The sequence below is a fragment of the Pelodiscus sinensis genome, chromosome 2, assembly GCF_052426305.1.
Source record: "Pelodiscus sinensis isolate ZL-2025 chromosome 2, ASM5242630v1, whole genome shotgun sequence".
Taxonomy (NCBI): Eukaryota; Metazoa; Chordata; order Testudines; family Trionychidae; genus Pelodiscus; species Pelodiscus sinensis.
In genome coordinates this window covers 210,907,951-210,928,611 of record NC_143053.1, presented here as the reverse complement: position 1 = coordinate 210,928,611, position 20,661 = coordinate 210,907,951, and positions in this window count along the sequence as shown.

The window sequence follows — 20,661 nt, the reverse complement described above, 5'->3', positions numbered from 1 at the left end:
TGATGCTGCACATTGAGTGGATGTTTTCAGAGAATTATCCCAGACATCTCTAGTGAGTGGTAGTAGTTAATTTAGTTCCCCTCATTTTTTACGTATAGTTGGGATTATGTTTCCCAATATACATTACTTTGTATTTATCAACATTAAAATTAATTTGTCAGATTTTTGCCCAGTCACCTAGTTTTGTAAGATCTTTTTGAAACTCTTTGCAGTCTGCTTTGAGCTTAACTACTATTTGTTTCAATGGATCTCAGCACTCCCACTATGCAAATTGTTTCAGCACCCTTGACAGAACTTAAAGAAGAACAGAGCATTGAAATACACTGCCTAGAAATAAAAGACAGCCCAAGTTTAGACAAAGGGCCTGAGGAGAACTGGGAAGAAATAACACAAAACAGCAAAAAGTTTCACATAACATGAGTCAAGCACAGACAATCCGATGGGGTAGAATTCATGTCCTAGTCTTTGTCTATTTACAAATGACTACCACAGAGTTCTAAAGATTTACCTCATTTCCTCCTCTCAGCCTTACATGAAAGGTCCCATACCCATAATACTTTATGGGCAGAAGTTTTGCCGATAAGCATCGGAGTGCACATGAGTGAGTTGGGTCATCTGCTGCTGCAGAACTTCTGGTCTTTGCCATTCCACTTCTGGTCTTTGCCTGGCTCTGGGGAGACAAATGAAAAATAAGTTACATCACCCCTTTCTGTAGTGCAATTTACAGTGTCCCAGTGCACCCATCCAGCAACTAGGGGAAGGGATACATCTAGCAATCTTCCCATTCTCCAAACATCCCTGCCCCCACTCCACCCATTTGCTGGTGTGGCGGTTGGGAAAGTCAAACAAGCAGCTCCTGCTCCCACCTTGTTTTTCAAGGCCAAAGTCACAATGTGATCAATACCAAGTAGGGTAGTAGGGAAAAAGCTTCATTTCCCCCTCACCCCTTGTACCTTTGTGTCATCAAATAAGGACCTGAACAATCTATATTGAAGTATGTAATGGATATGGAGAATCTTGAAATAACCTAGACCTGGAATAATATAAATTATGTGTAAAGGCAGCTGTAAAGACTCAAAGGAAAAAGGAAATTGTCATTATGTAAGTTTTTCTCACCCAATGATTCCTGGCTTTTGAGATCCCCTTACAAAATAATTTATTTCATGGTCTTGAAGCATTCATCTCAACTTATTTTTAATAGTTGGCTTTAGTGACTGTATTTGTGATGGTAGAAATCTCAGCAAACACATTGCACCCATGCTGTAGCTCATGAAGAAACAGGCTCAGCGTAGTGTATCATGACAGACTGAAATGGAATTCCAGCCGTGTGAAGGTAAATTTTCCAGCTGTGCTAGCACAGATTGGAATAACTCACTCATGACTGCTGCAGAAGAAAGTGTCAGTCTATATCTCAAACTGTAGCTATCAACTGCATTGTACTGCTGCCTGGAGCAGACAGGGAAAGAGTCCAAAGTAACGAGGTGAGATTAATGAATTTCTATAAAGTAATTTACAATACTTAAACATTTTGGGGATCTTCATTTTTTTCCCCAAATAGTTTTTGCTCTGGGTCCACGGACATTTTTATTTTTAAAGCAGGGTGTGCTTCTTCAAGCATGCAATGTATCACAGTGGCATTCTTTCTTCCTACTACAGTAGCTGCAGCTTTATGAATGTCTCCTTCATGCTACTGAGGTTTGTGCTGATATCATGAGCAACTAACCAGAGCATTGAGGAATGTCAAAGGCTTATGGCAAAGCTAGGAATGGCTGAATTTCATAAAGACTATTAGCATGGAAGAATCTCACAGTACTTGGTATTCAGAAACAGGGTATTATTTTTAAATATATCACTTGTAAGCAATAGGCAGTGTGTCCATTTTTGTTTTATTTATTGAAGAAGTGTAAGGGAATTGTGTGCTTATCAAAATGATGAACCAAGAGCACTGGTTTTAACCAGGCATAACATAAAAACTCTAAAGGATACAAAAAATCTGTGCCCCTTCCTTCCTTATATAACACCTGGAACTAATTTGGGATATACTGCATATGAGATATTAGATCTAGAAATAAATAAAATATGGGACTAAACTAGAGGGCTAAAGGCAATCTGGAAAGAGGTATGCAAAATAATCTAAAGGTTCTTCTAACATGAAGCAAGTGAAAACTAATCCTCTGTGATAGTTTGCTCCTTAAACTTCATTTCACTGGGTGCACTTCAGCTACATTTCACACCAACTACTACAACAACATTCTAAAGGCTATAAAGACTCTATAATTGGACACCTTTGGCTGTCCCATACCTATGATACAGGCTAAGGGACTTAAGCTAAGGTGCTGTTTAACAGTGGTGTAGACTTTATGGCCAAGGCTGAAGCCCAGGAACTAGGACCCTGTGAGGTGGGAAAGTCCAAGAGCCTGGATTGCAGCCTGAGGTTAATTGTCTACATTGCAGCTAAACAGTCCCTTAGGCCCATCCCTTTAGCCTGAGCCAGCTGCTATGGACCAAGTGCAGGCATCTAAGAGCAGTGTAAACATATTTAAGTATTCTTCAAAGCTGAATACTGAATCAACTCTGAAATGGAAAGGTAATTTTTCATCTTCCTTTTTCCAACCTGGAACCAAAAGAGGCCATAGATGCCCAATCAAAGGGGTGCTGCTGGACACCCTGACTTGAAATGGGTTTATATGGTATACAGGTTTTACAGTTTGGTTCGTTGGCTCTCAGCACTCTCACCATAAAAATTATTCCAGCACCCATGACTAAGGCTTGGGCATGGTGAACTTGTATGCCTCAATTACAGTCCTTCTCTCCTTACAAATAACTAGCCATACAATTTCTGTGCAATTTACCTATTTTGGCTCAATGAATCATAGAATGATAAAACTGGAAGGGACCAGAAAAGGTCATCAAGTCCAGTCCCCTGCCCTCATGGCAGAATCAAGCACTGTCTAGATCATCCCTGACAGGTGTCTGTCTAACCTGCTCTTAAATATCTCCAGTGATGGAGATTCTACAACACCCCTAGACAATTTATTTCAGTGTTTAACTATCCTGACAGTTAGGAACTTTTTCCTAATGTCCAACCTAAACCTTCCTTGCTGCAGTTTAAGCCCATTGCTTCTTGTCTTACCATCAGAAGCCAAAGAGAACAATTTTTTCACTCCTCCTTGTAAAACCCTTTTAGATACTTGAAAACCGCTATCATGTCCCCTCTCAGGGTATGTCTAAACTACATGTCTCTGCCGGCAGAATCATGTAAAATAAACTACCTGACATAGTCAATGAAGCGGGGATTTAAATATCTCTGGCTTCATTAAAATAAAAATGGCTGTTGCCCTGTGCTGGCTCAGCTGATCAGCAGCACAGAGCATGAGTCAAGACGCAGATCAGGGAAGCCTTTGTCGACCGCTCCCTTATAACTTCTGAAATGCAGATCGGTCGACAAAGACGCGGTCGACAAAGACGCGACAAGGCTTCCCTTGTCGACTGATCCGCATCTTGACTCATGTGCTGTGCCGACGATCAGCTGAGCTGGCACAGCGTGGCGGCCATTTTTATAGTAATGAAGCCGGGGATATTTAAATCCCCACTTCATTGACTATATCGGGTAGCCTATTTTACATACTTCTGTCGGCAGAGGCATGTAGTCTAGACATACCCTCAGTCTTCTCTTTTCTAAACTAAACAAGCCCAAATCTTTCAGTCTTCCTTCATAGGTCATGTTTTCTAGACCTGTAATAGGTTTTGTTGCTCTTCCCTGCGCCTTCTCCAATTTTTCAACATCTTTCTTGAAATGTGGAGTGCAGAACTAGACACAATACTCCAGCTGAGGCCTAATCAGCACAGAGCAGAGCAGAAGAATTCCTTCTTATGTCTTGCTCACAGCACTCCTGTTAATGCATCCCAGAATCAGGTTTGCTTTTTTTGCAACAGTGTCACACTGTTGACTCATGTTTAATGTGTTGTCCACTATGACTCCTAAATCCCTTTTAGCAGTATTCCTTCCTAAACAATCACTTCTCATTCTGTATGTGTGAAACTGATTGTTCTTTCCTAAGTGGAGTACTTTGTATTTCTTTCCTTATTAAACTTTATCCTGTCTACCTCAGGCCATTTCTTCAGGATGTCCAGATCATTTTGAATTTTGGCTCTATCTTCCAAAGCACTTGCAACCCCTCGCAGCTTGGTATCATCTGCAAACTTAATACAGTAAAACTCCAATAGTCTGGCACCCAATTGTCCGGCACTCCTGATATTCTGGCATCAAAATATCAAGCGCTCCCATCCAGCTGATTAAAAAGCCGGCCGCTCAGCGCACATGCCAGCTGTACCTGGACCGAATATAAGGTTGAGGGGAGGAGGAGGGGGATCAGGTTACAGCATGGAGAAGAGCGTTTTGCTTCAGCTAAGGGGAAAGGAGAGGGGAGGAGGAGGGAGATTGGGTCCCGGCCAGCTGTTAAGCCGGGCAGCTGTGCCGGGACCTCCCAATACTCCAGCATATCCAATAATCCGACACCACCTAGGTCCCAAAGGTGCCGGATTATTGGAAGTCTACTGTAATTGTACTCTCTAAGCCATCATCTAAATTGTTGATGAAGATATTGAACAGAACTGGACCCAAAACAGACTCGTGCGGAACCCCACTTGTTATGTCCTTCCAGCATGATTGTGAAACATTAATAACTATTATCTGAGCACGGTTATCCAGCCAGTTATGCACCCGCCTTATAGTAGCCTCCTCTAGGTTGAATTTCCCTAGTTTATTGATAAGAAGGTCATGTGAGACTGTATCAAATGCCTTACTAAAATCTAGGTAGATCACGTCCACCACTTCTCCCTTATCCAGAGGTTTTGATATCCTATCAAAAGCTATCAGATTGGTTTGACATGATTTGTTCTTTACAAATCCATGTTGGCTGTTACCTCTCACATTATTATCTTCCAGATGTTTTCAGATGGATTCCTTGATTACTTGCTCCATTATCTTACCTGGCACAGAAGTTAAACTGACTGCTCTGGAGTTTCGTGGGTTGTTCTTATTTCCCTTTTTATAGATAGGAGCTAGATTTGCTCTTTTTCAGTCTTCTGGGAATCTCTCCCAACTTCCATGATTTTTCAAAGATGATAGCTAGAGGCTCAGATACCTCCTCTATCAGCTCCTTGAGAATTGTAGGATATATTTAATCAGGTTCTGGTGACTTGCAAACATCTAAAATTTCTAAGTAATTGTTAACTTGTTCTTTTATTTTAACTTCTAAACCTACCCCATTTCCACTGGCATTCACTATGTTACGCATCATGTCAAAATCCATCTTCCTGACGAAAACCAAAACAAAGAAGTCATGAAACATCTCTGTCATTTCCAAGTTTCCTGTTATTGTTTCTCCCTCTTCTCTGAGCAATGGACCTTCCCAGTCATTGGTTTTCCTCTTGCTCCAAATATACTTGTAGAACATTTTCTTGTGACCTTTTATGCCTGTAGCTCTGGGGTGTTCAATAATTTTTTGGCAGGGGCAACTTCAAAAATTGTTGAAGTGACCCCAGGCCACACCAGAAGAGGTGGGACCTCAAATGGAAGGGGCTGGGCCAGGATGCTTCCAGGCTTTCCCACCCACAGTCCATGATTGGTCTGGGGATGGGGCAGCTCCTTTGCTCCCCCCCCTTCCCACTAACTACCCATGCCCCTGGTTATGGAAGGATATTTCCCATGCTCCCCCAATCTCAGGCCAATCGAGCCTTCAAAGCACCACATGCTCCTGACAGGGTGGAGGAAACTTCATGCACTTCCCCTCGCTCCTAGGCCCTAATTGGCCTGGGGGCAGGGGAGTGGCAGGGCCTCTGCGGGCCAGATCAACCCACTTGGCAGGCCGGATCCCGCCCAGGGTGGCCCTTTTGCCCATCTCTGCCCTAGCTAGATTTAGCTCATTTTGTGCCTTTGCCTTTCTAATCTTTCCCCTTTTGTTGTTGGCTTCTACTTTTCATTTGTAATTTAATCAAGTTTCCACTTTTTATATAATTCCTTTTTGATTTTTAGATCATAGAAGATCTTCCAGTTGATCCAAAGTGGTCTCCTGCCATACTTTCTATTTTTCCTATGTAGCAGAATAGTTTGCTTTTGGGTCCTTAATAACGTGCCTTTAGAAAACTGCCAACTCTCTTCAGTTGTTTTTCCTCTTAGTTTTGCTTCTCATGTGACCTTAACTACCAGCTCTCTGAGGGTATGTCTACACTACCACCCTAGTTCAAACTAGAGTGGTTAATGTAGGCAACCGAAGTTGCAAATGAAGCCTGGGATTTAAATATTCCGGGCTTCATTTGCAACTTCGGTTGCCTACATTAACCACCCTAGTTCGAACTAGGGTGGTAGTGTAGACATACCGAGTTTACCTAAATTTGCCTTCCTGAAATCCATTGTCTCTATTTTGCTGTTCTCCCTTCTAGCATTCCTTAGAATCATGAACTCTATAATTTCATGGTCACTGTAGGTCATTAGGCCTCCCAGAGGGGTTCTTCCGCCTTTGGGTCAGTGGGCAGCAAGTCCACCCCACTGCACAGCCACTTAAAATAGTCCCCAAATCAATAGTCCCACTAATCCAACTCCTGGCCTTACATCAGGTCGGGGCGAGAGGCAAATAGTTCCGGCACCCCGTCTTGCTTTAGGTCTGAGCCAACATAAAGAGTCCAATACAGTTCCTGAGGCCTGGCCTAGGTCAGGGCAAGGCAACAAGCAAACAACCCAAGTATCAGTTCAGCAGGCCTGAGGTCTGCCTCAGGTGGGGTCAATAAAACTTTAGTTAAGAGGGCCGTGACCCTGGTTCAGGGTGGGCTGACAAGTAGCAGTTCCCAGGCCTGGCCTTGATTCAGGCAGGACAATAAAGTCCTTACATAGGAAGGCCCTGGCCCAGGTTCAGGGTGGGTCAGCAAACACAGTACAGGTTGGTCTCCTTGTTCAGGAGGAGGACAGGCAGTTTGCCTGCAGTGGTGGTGAGGGGGAGACTGCCACCTGGCAGGTAGGTGGCAGTGGGGTGCAGGCCCACCCACTCCACTGAGCCCCGGCCCAGAGCCTTGGATGCAGCAAAGCAACTGCTTCTGGCTCAGCAGGGGCTCCAGCCCACAACATGATGGCCTAGGGCCTTTACCAGCCCATGCTATCCCTTGGGCCACTTCCTGTCTCCCTCTCAGCAGGTACCTGAGTCTCGGGCTGGTAGTCAAGAAAGGTCTCCTCTGGCAGGAGTCCTTGGAGCAGTGGGTGCAGGATGAACAGGAGTTCCAGTGGGAGCTGGTTGCTCAGGGTCATGCCATCTGTGCCCATCTGCAGACCCTGATGCACAGCATGCTGCCTTGTGCCACTCCAGCGCCTGCTGCCTCCCCAGCTCCCACCCTTCCTCCCACTCCTTTTCCACCTCCTGCCTCTCCCTGCTCAACCACCACACCCTCCTCCCCATCACCCCGGGGACACCGAGGCCCCTGCACCCTCCTTTCTGGGAGACAGTTGGCCTGGAGAGACCCCACCCCTGAGCCCTGAGCTTCCCCTCCCCCTTGTTCTCCTTGCTTCCTCCTTCCAGCTACCTCCTCCCAGGTTTCTCCCTCCCCTCTCCCACCCTCTCTTCTCCCCTCTCCTGCCTCTTTACCCCAGTCTCCCCAGAGTTTCATCCGCCCCCCAGCAGTTTTGTTAAATAAAGAGAATTTATATTTTTGAAAATACGTGTATTTTATTTGACATCAGGAAGGGGGGTTAGGGAGGGGTACGTGGAAGGAAGGTAAGCAAGCAGGGACACCTGAGAATCGGCTGCCCGGGATGGGGTATGTGTCCCTTTAAGCACAGGCCTCAGATAGCCTCAGGCAACAGCCACACAAAGACACTCCTTACCTGATACCCTAACCCTGACCTGGTTCCGGCCGGCCTTAACTCCGAATCAGTGTCCACTCAGTGTGGACTCAGTATTTCGAAATAGCAAAATGCTATTTCAAAATGCATTTTGTGTGTAGACGCATTATTTCGAAATAACTTATTTCAAATTAACTATTTTGAATAAGATATTTTGAAATAACACTGTAGTGTAGACATACCCCCTGTGCTTTGGATGATTTTGTTAGTTGTTTTAAAAAAACTCTCATCCACCTCTTATGCCTGGGTAGGTGTACTGTAGGGGTATGTCTAGACTACATCTTTTTAGTCTTTAAAGTGCTACATAGTCCTGTTTTTTATTGCAGCTACACCAGACTAACACGGCTACATTTCTATCTCTAGACTACATGTCTCTGTCACCAGAGCCATGTAGATTAGTTTACTAGACATACCCAAATGAAACGGCGATTTAAATAATCGCCACTTCATTTAAATTAAAATGGCTGCCACGCTGAGCCGATCAGCTGTTTGTCAGCTCAGCGTGCTAGTCTGGATGGTCCACGGTCGAATTCAAAGGCATTTGTCGACCGCCCCATTATGCCTCGTATGTCTAGTAAACTAATCTACATCGCTCTGGCGACAGAGCCATGTAGTCTAGACATACCCTAGTGGACCCCTAACATGACATCGCCTTTATTTTTCACCCCTTTTAACCTAACCCAAAGACTCTCAACAAGTCTGTCTTCTATGTCCATCTCCACCTTACAAAGTTCACAAAGTTCCTTGGTTGCTGGCATCTTACACACATTAAATTAGTATTCTTCCATGGGGAGTATTAAACCTTCTTGGCTCTCATCTGCTCTTCTTGGGTCCCATCTTACATCTAGTTGGTCCTATAACATCTATTTTTTAATAAATTTCACTAACTCCCTGAGTGGCAGTTAAATTTGCATCACAGTGTTAGGCTTCCACTACAACAATCTCTATTTAAATAATCATTTTTTTCTGTGGAAGTCAGGTGAGCAACGTTTAATGAGATCCTTAAGAAGTTCCACATTGTAGCTGAGTTCTCTCAAAAGTGGCTGCATGTGACTCCCTCCTCAATCTGCCAATAGGTCTCCTTCAGTCAGCAAACACAAGCAGCTACGAATGCTCTTGGAAAGCTAGAAACTAAAACTTAACTACCCTATGTACCAGTGCATAGTACCACTGAGATAGTCCACCTATCAGAGGAATTCTGCCTCCCTGTACATTTGATATTTGTACTCAGATTCCCCTCAGGTATGGGACTGGATAAAAGATAGTAATTGAATTGTATGTAGAAAATTAGACCTTCTGTAGAGCACTATTTGAGGCACTCCATGAAAATTTATGGTTTTTTTTAAATATGAGGTGCCTTAACTTGAGTTTTCTTCAGAGCTCTGAAGCATATAAAGTGTGAAGCCCATTAGTTCTAGACCTAAAAGTTATTTCCTCAATTGGTAAAGGAGGTAAAGCCTGAGGAGACGAGAAAAGACAGAGAGTGTATCTAAGTTTTGATGGAAACATCAATTATATAGGGTTACACTATGTTCACAGCCCATCTGTAAAAAAAAAAAAAAGAAAAGCAGAGAAACTAAATTAAATAGGTAGAGAAAAGACACATGGCTGCAGAACTTAAAGGACCAATTTAAAAATGAGTTACAGCATCTGAAAAAAGCAAATCTGGGTGGCTGCATCCTGTTCACCTTCTTTGTACTATCATTCATCATCACACAACATGCCAATTTTTTTTAGAAAATAAATAAAAATACAAAGGTGAAAGAAAGCGACTGAAGAAAAGAGAGAAAACACTGAACTCTAACTACTGTACATATAGTCTATAGAAATAATAGAAGTGACCACAGATGTCAGCACCATTAGCAATAACTATTTGTGTTTATTAGGGAAAACCAGAATGCTGGAACTGAATGTTCGTACTGCCATACAAGACAAGCAGAAAAAAATACAACAATAATAAAATGTATTTACATAGTTCCTAACTGTGATGATGTTCTAGGAATTTAACCATTAAAGAAAGTATAAATCCCAATCAAAATTTAAAAGGAAGAAATAGCTAAATTCAGGATGGTATATTCAGAGGAAAAATATTTCAGACTAAGTCCTGCTTCCATGGAAGTTAAAGGCAAATTTCCTATTAACTTTAATGACAGCAACAGTGAGTTCTAAAACTATGCAGAAAGAGCAGAGATGAAAGGGAAACAGTTTTTGTATTCTGAGAAAATATTTGCAATTTTTTTGTAAATGTTCCCTACCTGAATTCGAATAAAAAGTCAAAATCTCAAAAAAGGAATGAATTTACAACCTGAAAATATTATGAGTTATGTGAATCTCAACATTGTTTTGAATTAGCCCATATTTCAAAACAAAAATGTTATTTGGAAACAAAAAAAATGGATATTTTTAAATGCAAGACTATTTTAGTTTTAACTAATAGGCATTTTTCAATGGAAACATATTTTGTTGAAAAATTGGCCACCAGATGCACTAGACAGCTATATTTCTCACTCTTGTTGAGTAAAACTAAATCTGTAACTCTTCTCAGATCCAGAGGGAAGATATTTCAAAGACAGAGGGCTGTAAAAGCAAACACACAAGATGTTCTACCAAATCTATCCTTGCCTGCACTACAGTCAAAGTCCCACTCTTTCTGACTCAGTTTCACACAGTCTGTTTCATGTAGAAGGTGGGGTGAAGTAATTTTTTTTTACTGTATAAACCTCTGTTGGTGAGAGAGGCAAGCTTTTGAGGCTCACAGACTTGAAGACATCTGTGTGGATTGAAAGCTTGTCTCTCTCTCCAGCTGAAGTTGGTCCAATAAAAATATTACCTCACCATCTTGTTTCTCTAACATTGTGGAACTGACATGGTTACAATTACACATAATATGTAAAGAGATAAGAAATATTTAGGATTCAGTCCATTTAGGGCTTTAAAACTCAAAATTTAAAGTGTAAACTTAATCCATCTACAAACACCATCCATTACAGAAATCAATTTAAAGAAGGCAAATCTCCAACTAACAAATTTCTCTGAGCCATAGCCTTCTTTGACCCCTCCAATGGGAGGCCTATAAAGAAGATACCTAGATTGCTCTAATTTTTCCGTCTTGAATTTTGATGGAGGGAAATTTGAGCCTATGCTGGTGTTTGAAGATCATATTACCTTTTTTCTCCCTTCCTCTAATTCACATTTCAAATTAGTGGAATTTTAATCTTTTTATTTCCTTTTCACAGCCCTATTATTTTTTCTTTACTAATATTTCACTATGCTAATTATTTTTATAATTATGTATTTTTTGAATTGCACTAGCACTCAAGAATCAGGTCAGTGCTACGCATGATAAAAATACATAGCAATAACATGGCCCCTGCACTTAAAAGAGTTTACTGTCTAATAGCACTGTTTGAAATTTTCTCAATGAAAAATGTTCCCATTTCGAAATATGGTTAAATCTCATTTGATTTTTTTTTTCATGATGGTAATTTATTTTTTATAATTTTCCATTAGAAAAATGAAAACATTGTTTAAATCAATAACCAAAATGAAATAAAATATTTTCTTTTGAAATGTTAAAATATTTGTTTAGATGAAAAGGGTAAAACTTTCTGTCTAAACATTTTGGAATTATTTTGTATGAACTTTTCATTCCCAAACTGTTTCCAATATCTTGATTTTTTTCAGGTTAAACAAATACCAAAATGTCAGAATTTTCAATGGGACTAAAATTCTCTTTTCTGATCAGCCATAAAATCTAAGTATAAGACAAGATACAACAGGTGGATACAACAAATAAACATATGGAGACCAAGCAAACAATGACAGAATACTCACCCACATTATAAGCTACAGCCACAGCATTCTATAAAAATACATAGAAAAATGTAGACTGCACCTTTTATTGTGATGAGATACAAACTACTCTTGAAGGATCTTTATTAATCATTGGCTATTTTTCATACTGTTTTATTTTATTTCTCTAATTCTAGCCCTTTACTTCCTGGTCTTACCTATTCAGATAGTCAGTATTTCTGATCATGTGGGAAAAATAATGATCCAGACCAGCTGCTGCAGCAAATTCATATTATCATTTGCACTTCAGCTTCCTATTTTCCATTATAATGTGCAGCTGTTAACATTTCAGAATAATCAGATAAAAGTCACTTTGCTGGCAAAAAAGTGTCATATTTACTGCATGTTTCCCCAAACATTGACAAAAATAGTGAAACAAAACTCTTGAAATTATCACACTATGCATTTTTAAAGGAAGAATGAAAAAAGCAACATTTTATGAATGTTTAAACATTTTCTCTCAGCTTTACAAATAGCATGGAAAAGAATAAAAGTTCAAATCAAATATTGTAGTCCTTCCTCCCTTGTTATTCAGTCACTCAAGCTACTGATGAATGAAAAGACTCTGGGATAAATAAAAGTTTGCAGGATTTGACTCAGAGCAAAGAAATTAAGATTTAGCCATGATTGAAAAACAAAACAAACAATTCAAGACCAACTAATGAGAGATGCTGACTAAAATAATGAGATTCAGCAAACAAATGAAGGCTCATGATGGAGATGACCAACAGGAGCTGCATAGTGGGCCCATAGTTTCCAAGTATTCTGCCTCTTATCCTGCTTTTACAATCAGGGAAACATTTGCAAATGACGGTTTCCACTTGGCAATTTTAAAAGAAAAGTTTGTGTGAACCACCATTCTCTACAACTACACACAAGTCAAATGGATTTGACCCTGTCCCACTGCTTTTAGGCTTGGTGTCCATTTATCTTGGATGTCAGGGCTCAGTATTTCTTGGTGATGATGTGAAATGTCAAAGTGCATCTTGTGCTAGGCTGCCTTTTTATTTTTTAACGGATAAAAATAGATTGACCCTCACACGCTTCCACAGTAGAAAAATTGAAATAAAATGATCCGTTGACCTCCATCAAAAGGAGGCATTCATTTAAATTGTTTTCCTCCCCCAAAATAAAAAAAATTAACATAATAATAGTTTGAATTGCCAACAAAATAAAGTGTTCAATCTCCTAGTATCAACTGCTAGTGCAATTTATGTCCATTAGGATGCTTACACAAATTTTGTTAAGAAAAACTTACCACTGCACCATATGTTTGTCAAAACTAAAGTCTTGCTTTTGGTCAAATTGTGTACTGGATTCATGATTTCTTTATGCCACTGCATAAGTTGCCTTTTAGAAAAGAATATTTGAATACTTGTAGTTCCATTTCAGTAACTCAGAATGTGGTGTGGGTTTGTAAGTTTTATCTGACATAGAGAACCAAGGTACAAATAGACTTTGCCCTCATATTGTTCTTTCTTTCCAGAAGTATAAGCCTGCTTTTGATATTTCTGAGAAAGACCTAATAGCTTAGGAAAAAAAGATAATGGGGATAAAACTGTCCAGCAGGTTAGAATTCCCATAGTGTGCCAAGCATTTGAAGGAAATCCATAAATTCCTCTGCATAGTTCTATACCATCTATTCTCTAGCTTTTTTAGGATAATATATCCAGTTAAAGTTGTTTTGTTTATGTTGCATAAAATAACAAATTTATATACTAAAACCATAGGATTAATTCCTATATATGGCTTGTTCCTCCAACTTTGTTATATGCCTACATATGATGTCCTTCGATCTAGTAGGTGATTGTCCTTTAAGATGAACTGATTTCAGTTTGCTTGCATAATTTTCTTTGGAATCTTATAATCTGTCCCCCGACACTGAAATCTTTTCAATTGCAGCCAGTCCCATACCTGGATTTCATATCCTGCTGTCCTTCTAACCTCCTCATTTGTCTTAAAAATCATTCTGCTTCACAGCTGCTAAATGTTTGCATGATGAGTGCTATCCAAGTATAAGAAAAACTAGACAGAAGGTATGGGAGCAAGAGGAGGTACGAGATGATAGGCTTACTGCTTTTAGTTGGATTTTTCTAGAAAAAAAGGAAAACTTGCCGATCCAAATAATTATAGAGGTTTAATTTTCAGTACCTGGGAAAAAAAACAATGAAAATAACAGATAATCAACAGATTGGAGCCATTTATAGAGGGAGAATTGGATGAAGAACAGTGTGACTTCAGACCAAGCTTAAGTTGTAGGGGTCAAATATTCATGCTCCAACAGCTGATTGGAAAAAAGTGAGATTGTGGATTATAGATGTCTGTTGTTTTCATTGACTTCACAAAGGCATTTTATGAGGCTTAGAAGGAAAGGTATGAAAAGAAGCAAAATTATATGGAATTCCAGATTAGATAATTGCAATAAAAAAAGCTAAGTATGAAGATTCTTCCAGCATTATAAGAATTGGTGGAAAATTAAGCAACTTGTTAAAGCCAAACTTTGCTGTAAAACAAGGGGGCATAGAATCACTTTTTACCATGTTCTTAATCTGGATATTAAGAATATTAGACATTTTAGGGTGTGATATTGAATGATTTAGAGTTAAGTTACCTAGGGTATGTCTACACTACCACCCTAGTTCGAACTAGGGTGGTTATGTAGGCATACTGCACTTGCAAATGAAGCCTGGGATTTGAATTTCCCGGGCTTCATTTGCATAAACCAGCCGGCGCCATTTTTAAATGGCGTACAGATAGTGCAGAATGGCTACAGATAGTCCACGAGGCGTACAGATAGTGCGGAATGGCTTGCTAGTTCGAACTATCTAGCCCGTGCCGCGTGTAGCCGCGCGGCACGGGGTTCGAACAAGCCGGCATTTAAAAATGGCGCCGGCCGGCTTATGCAAATGAACCCGGGAAATTCAAATCCCAGGCTTCATTTGCAAGTGCGCTATGCCTACATTACCACCCTAGTTCGAACTAGCGGGGTAGTGTACACATACCCCTAGGTTATGAAGATGATATTATACAACTGGCAGGTACATTTGAACTAATGATGATACCCTTTGGTGCTTTGGAAAATTGGTGCAGTCAGTGCACTTATATATGAAATGATTAGTCAACAAAACTCCTAAATCCAACTGACACAGTAGAGTGAAATAATATAAATTTACTGATTTTTAATATAACTGCATTCCTCCATTCATGAAGAAGAAGCTTCTATATGGATGTAACTCTTTGAATTATACAATATTAACTAATGATACAGTGGGCCATATCTTGCTCAATTTACCTTCAGAAATAGTCCCAGTGAAGTGATTGGAATTAATTGAATGAATATAAGTAGAATTTAGCACTAGGATACCACATTTATTTATTAGTATTTTCAAGTACTGATAATAATAAGTACATACATATGTCTTTATTACATAGTATGTGAAGGCTTTTATTGTAAAAATCAAGTTGGATGATGCTTTTAAACTTTAGAAATTTCAAGACAATTTTTTCATTGATATTTGAAATTTCAGTGAAAAATGGTGACAAAAATGCAAACATTTTTGCATTTTTCCCGCTTTTCAACCAATTTGATTTAAAAATATAAAAAATAACTATTAATAAAAGGTTATAAATTATGAAAATCATCATAAAATAAAAAATGTGTATCATAGGCAATGACAATAAAATAAGAATAAAGCTCTGACTGAATAAACTTTTTTCATTAATGAAGAATATTTTAGAAAATATTTAGTAAAATACATAGCTCTTCTATTAAACTGTATCATGCTACTTAGCCAACAAACAGTCAGGATTTTAATTGACAAAAAGTTTTTCATCTTAAAATGCCAACTCATAGAAACCAAAATTGTTCATGAGACAGAGTCTCTTTCAAAGAAATTCTCAGTTAAAAAATGTTGGGGAAAATGTTTTAAAATTATTAGAATGTCCTGTTTTGGCATTTTTAAAAATTAAAAATCCTTATTTTATGCAGTGGATATTAGTTTCCAAATTTAAGATAATTTTAATAAAAATTAAAATGTTAAAAACAAAATAACATATTTCAAAAATGGCAACATGAAATCTTTTAATTGCCCTGAACTGAAATTTTTAAGTTAATGAATTTTCAAGTTCTGGATGTTTTGTCTTAATGGAGGATATGGATTTTTTTCTTAATCTCAATTTTTTTTCCAGAATGGGAGAAACATTTCCCGTCCAGATTTTTTCAGTAGTGCATGCCACAGTATTCTCAAATGTATTGGTGTTATTCTGTTTCACTCTTACTAGAAAAGCTTCTACATTAAACAACTAATTTTTGTCAGATATTTATGTAGTTTCCTGGGACAAATCTAAGTGTATATAATTTGTTCATGAAAGCACGATGTTGAGAGACATTGGTCTCTAAAGTACACAGCCAGAGATCTTGACTCATTAGGTAAAAACTGTTTCTGTGGACTTAATTCTGGCATTAGCTATGCTAGCACTTTCCTCATAGGGTAGAGAAATATGAAAATAAAGATCTGGGCCTGAGCCTATATATGACATATGAGCACGCAAGATAAGCATTGCAAGACAGAAAACTTCCAATTAAACACTGGTTTAATTTAACTGTAGGACAACAGTATTCTCTTGTAAAAATAAATTTTTCTGTAAACTTTTGTCTCAGTTCAATAGCCACAAAAGAAAAAAAACACATAAATTGCTTTCTCTTCTCCATTCTCTGTTCTTTTCAATCAGGTTAGTTCACAAGGCTCATTTTCAGAAGGAGCAGGTGGGTATGCACACACTATGTACAAACACACTCTTGGCAGGGATGTGTGTTGCCATTATCTCTTCTAGACACCAGACAGAGGGGGAAACCAGGTCCTGCTTCTCCCAATGCCAGACACCTGCTCATTTTTCTTCCATTGCATCTGCTCCACCTTCTGTTGCTCTATCAATTGCTCATAGGCTATGGCATAATTCTCTTCAGCATGAATTGATTCCAAAGAGCTTGGAATATCTAGGTGCTCCAGGTTTGGTTTAGATCTCTTTCCAACGCTTTTGCTTATTTGTTTTTAAGGACAATAGGCAAATAAGGTGATGGTACAATGCAGCCAGAGACATGGAAACAAAATGCCAACATAATTGAAACTGAAACTTGTATCCTTCATAGACTATGACATTTTATTGTCATGTGCCATGCGAATGACTAACAATGTCAGATATTAATACCTGTTTAGAAAATCTTCAAACAAATAATAGTTTCAGCTATATATTAAAAAGCCTTATGTTCCTCAAGCACACGTAAGAATATCTCCAATGGGATGTGATGAATATTATCTCTAACAAGAGGGCCACTCTATGACAGCTAATCTGCTTGATTGCCCAGGTTATTCCTTATTTGCAAGGTTTTGTAGCTTTGTTGGTTCCTGGATATTAGAGAGAGAAAATTGGGTATGTAATATATTTTCGTGTTTCCTTAAACCCTAACTCTTTGTGAAAAGAGAACCCATGCTTTCATTTAATGCCCAGAAATATCAAATAATAAACTCTCTCCAATTCTTATTAACAAAAGCAAATTACAATTATGGTAATTCTGACAATATCAAATTTTAGGAAATTAGTTGTTATTGGTTCTGGATGTGGTGATATAGGCAGAAAACGCAATGCGCTTACTGACTCTTACATATTATTCTTTCAAAATACTTGTAGATATCTATATTTCACCACACTATATTAGCCACAGCAAGGAGGATCTACAATAATATACCATGTACTCTTTAAATCCCCCATTCACAAAAGCATTCCCAGGAAAGGCAGCTTTTATGCATGCACTTAAAACATTAAGCAGATGTTTATATTCTTTTCAATGGGACGGACTTACTTCAAGCACAAGGTCTTTCCTAAATCAGGGTCTTAATAGGAGGGAAATACATTTAATTAGTAAAATGTGCACTTGGGGCTGTTTTTCTTTTTATGGCACTTTTTCATGCCATTTCTGTTTTGCTGATGTTACTTAATGCTGTGTTATGTGACAGATCTCCTGAGACTGTTTTGTTAACCATCAGTCAAGCAATGGTAAAATTCCTATAATTCAAACTTAATAAGGTTAAGCTTGATCTATGAGCATGATCAACTATTTCCTTCATTTACAACATAATGTTCTGGAGGAGAGGCAAGATCTTTGTTATTTGTGAAAGTTGAAAACAATTCTACAATGGCATTACAGTATCTGAGGCTAGGTTACAAATTTAGGGGCAGATTGTGCCAGGTTTACTCACACTAAGCACTATCTTGCTCTGCAACAGTTCAGTGATTTCAGTGGGATCACTTGCTAAGTAAGATCATGCCCATGTGAATAATGGTGACATGCCTGGCCTTTTTACAATTGCCTATTTATTAATTTTTAATAGAGCAGATTAATTTTCATAATTCATTTCCTGTGGTGATTTGTTTGACAACTATTTTAGAATGGTTATTTACTGTGATTTAATCAATTCTCTAGAGGAAAGAACTTTAATGCAATTCATACTTGATAGGATGGCAATTTTATTCCCGTTGTGCTTTTCTCTTGCTAACAGAAAAGTCTTTATAAAACTGGCTATTTTTTAATTTTCTTTTCTCTTGTGTTCTTACTGCTATACAGCTGTTAGACTGATAAATGGCCTTTTGTTTATTTATTTAGCAAATCTAAGAGCTATTTTTTCTAGTTTCAACGTACCCAAGACAGTTCCAACTCCCCCCCCCCCCCCCACTGCCCGCCCAGAGCAACTGGGAATGTTCCATTCTATGACACAATGGTTCTATGTAGAACTATTCCTGCAATTACTTCTCCTGGTTATCAAGGGCACCACTGTGGTGCTGGGTACCATAACTGAAAGCATGGAGACTACCTCTCCTGTGTTCTTGATGCTCCTCACATTGTAACCAAGGCAGCAGGAAGGTGAAGGATGAATAGGAATGGTGCTCCTAGCCTCTGTTTGTCAGAGGCTGGAAATGGATTATTAGAGAGGGATCACTTGGGGTATGTCTACACTGCAAAGTTAATTCAAAATAACAGCCATTATTTCGAATTAACTTTAATAGCGTCTACACATGCAAACCGCTATTTCAAATTTAATGAGAAATAGCAGAGCCCTTTGAATGTGGTAAACCTCATTCTATTGAGGAGTAATGCCGAATTCGAAATAGCTATTTTGAATTAAGTGCTGTGTAGACACTTAATTTGAAATAGGGGGCCTCCAGCCCTTCCCAGGGAACCCTGGTGGCCACTCTGTGCACAACCAGGAAAACTTACTCTCCTCCCCCTAGCCCCATTAAAGGGGTAGACCCTGGCCACAGTGCCTGTGCCAGCTCCAAGCCTGCCAGCCCAGAGCCAGCAGTGGCCACCGAGGTGCTTGATCCAGTAGCCCCAAACCATGAGCCAGCAAGCCACTGGCAGCCAGCCCTCCACCGATCCCAGGAGCAGTCTTTCAGTTCCCAGGAGCCTGACGGGCTGGAGAAGGTGGGCACCTTCCTGGACCAGGGTGGAAATCATGGAGATTATTCAGGTTTGGGGAGGATGCCCCCAACGTCCATGATCTCTGCACTAGACAGAGGAACACGGCCATCTTTGGCAGGATAGCTGCCAGCCTAGCCACCAAAGGCCACATGCAAACTCAGAAGCAGGTTAGCATGAAAGTCAAGTTGGTCCGGCAAGACGCCCAACCCTGAGCCCTGAGCCCTGAGCTTCCCCTCCCCCTTCCCCTTGCTTCCCCCTTTCAACTCCCTCCTCCCACCCTCTCTCTTCCCCTCTCCCACCTCCTTTTCCCAGTCTCCCCAGAGGTTCATCCTCCCCCTCCCCAGTTTTGTTCAATAAACCCACTCTCTATTTCTGAACATATGTGTCTTTTGTTTGACATCAGGAAGGGGGGCTAGGGAAGGGTAAGTGGAAGGATGTGAGGGAGGAATGAGGCACAAGCCCCTGGTGAGGAGGACCAGGGAGGCTCTGAGGTCTCCTTGGGGTGAACGCTCTCCCTCAGGGCCTCCTGGATCCTGACAGCCCCCCGATGGACCTCCCCAGATGGCAGCCTGCAGCAAGTGCAGCTGCCCTGATGGCAACAACCCCACAAGATGCACCGGCGTGCCCAGGGGCAGCTCTGGCTCCATGTGGCTGAGAGCTGTGGTGTCCCAAGTTCAGGCACTTGCTTTGCTCAGGATTGCTTTGCTCATCAAGGTAGACAAGCAAGCGGGGAACCCTGAGAACTGTCTGTCTGGTGAGGGGGTAGGGTCACTTTAATCACGGAGCTCAGTTAGCCTCAGGCAGAATCCCCAGACACTAAGTTCTAACCTGATGCCCTGCCAGCACTGGTTCTGGTCAGCCTTAACTTCGGTTCAGGGTCCAGTCAGTGTGGATGTTCTATTTCGAAATAGCAAAACACTATTTTGAAATAGGTTTTGTGTGTAGATGCGTTATTTCGAATTAGCTTAATTCGAATTAACTATTCGAATTAAGTTAATTCGAAATAGTGCTGTATTGTAGACATACCCTTGATGGTTTCCTATTCTGTTCACTCTCCCTGGGGCACCTGACACTGGCCATTGTCAGAAGACAAGATACTGGGCTAGATGGACCTGTGGTCTGGCCCAGTAAGGCCATTCTTATGTTCTGATGCAAATGCAAAATGAAAAGAGGCACAGGAGTAGGGATAGTGGAGGACAGGGAAAGGAGAAGGGGGAAAGGAGGGTTAGGATGTTCTGAGAGAAGATAGAGTCTCATTGGACAGAAAAGGTTGAACATGTGGAGGTGTGAACACAGTGGAGGTGTCAGTTTAAAGATGGTCTGTACTCCATAATCCTTAAACATAAGTGCCCCAGTCATAGTCCTATGATTGCCATTAACCATCCTTCCTTCACAAGTCCCCCAACCGACTTAGTTTTCTTGGCTCTCCACCTGGAGCTAG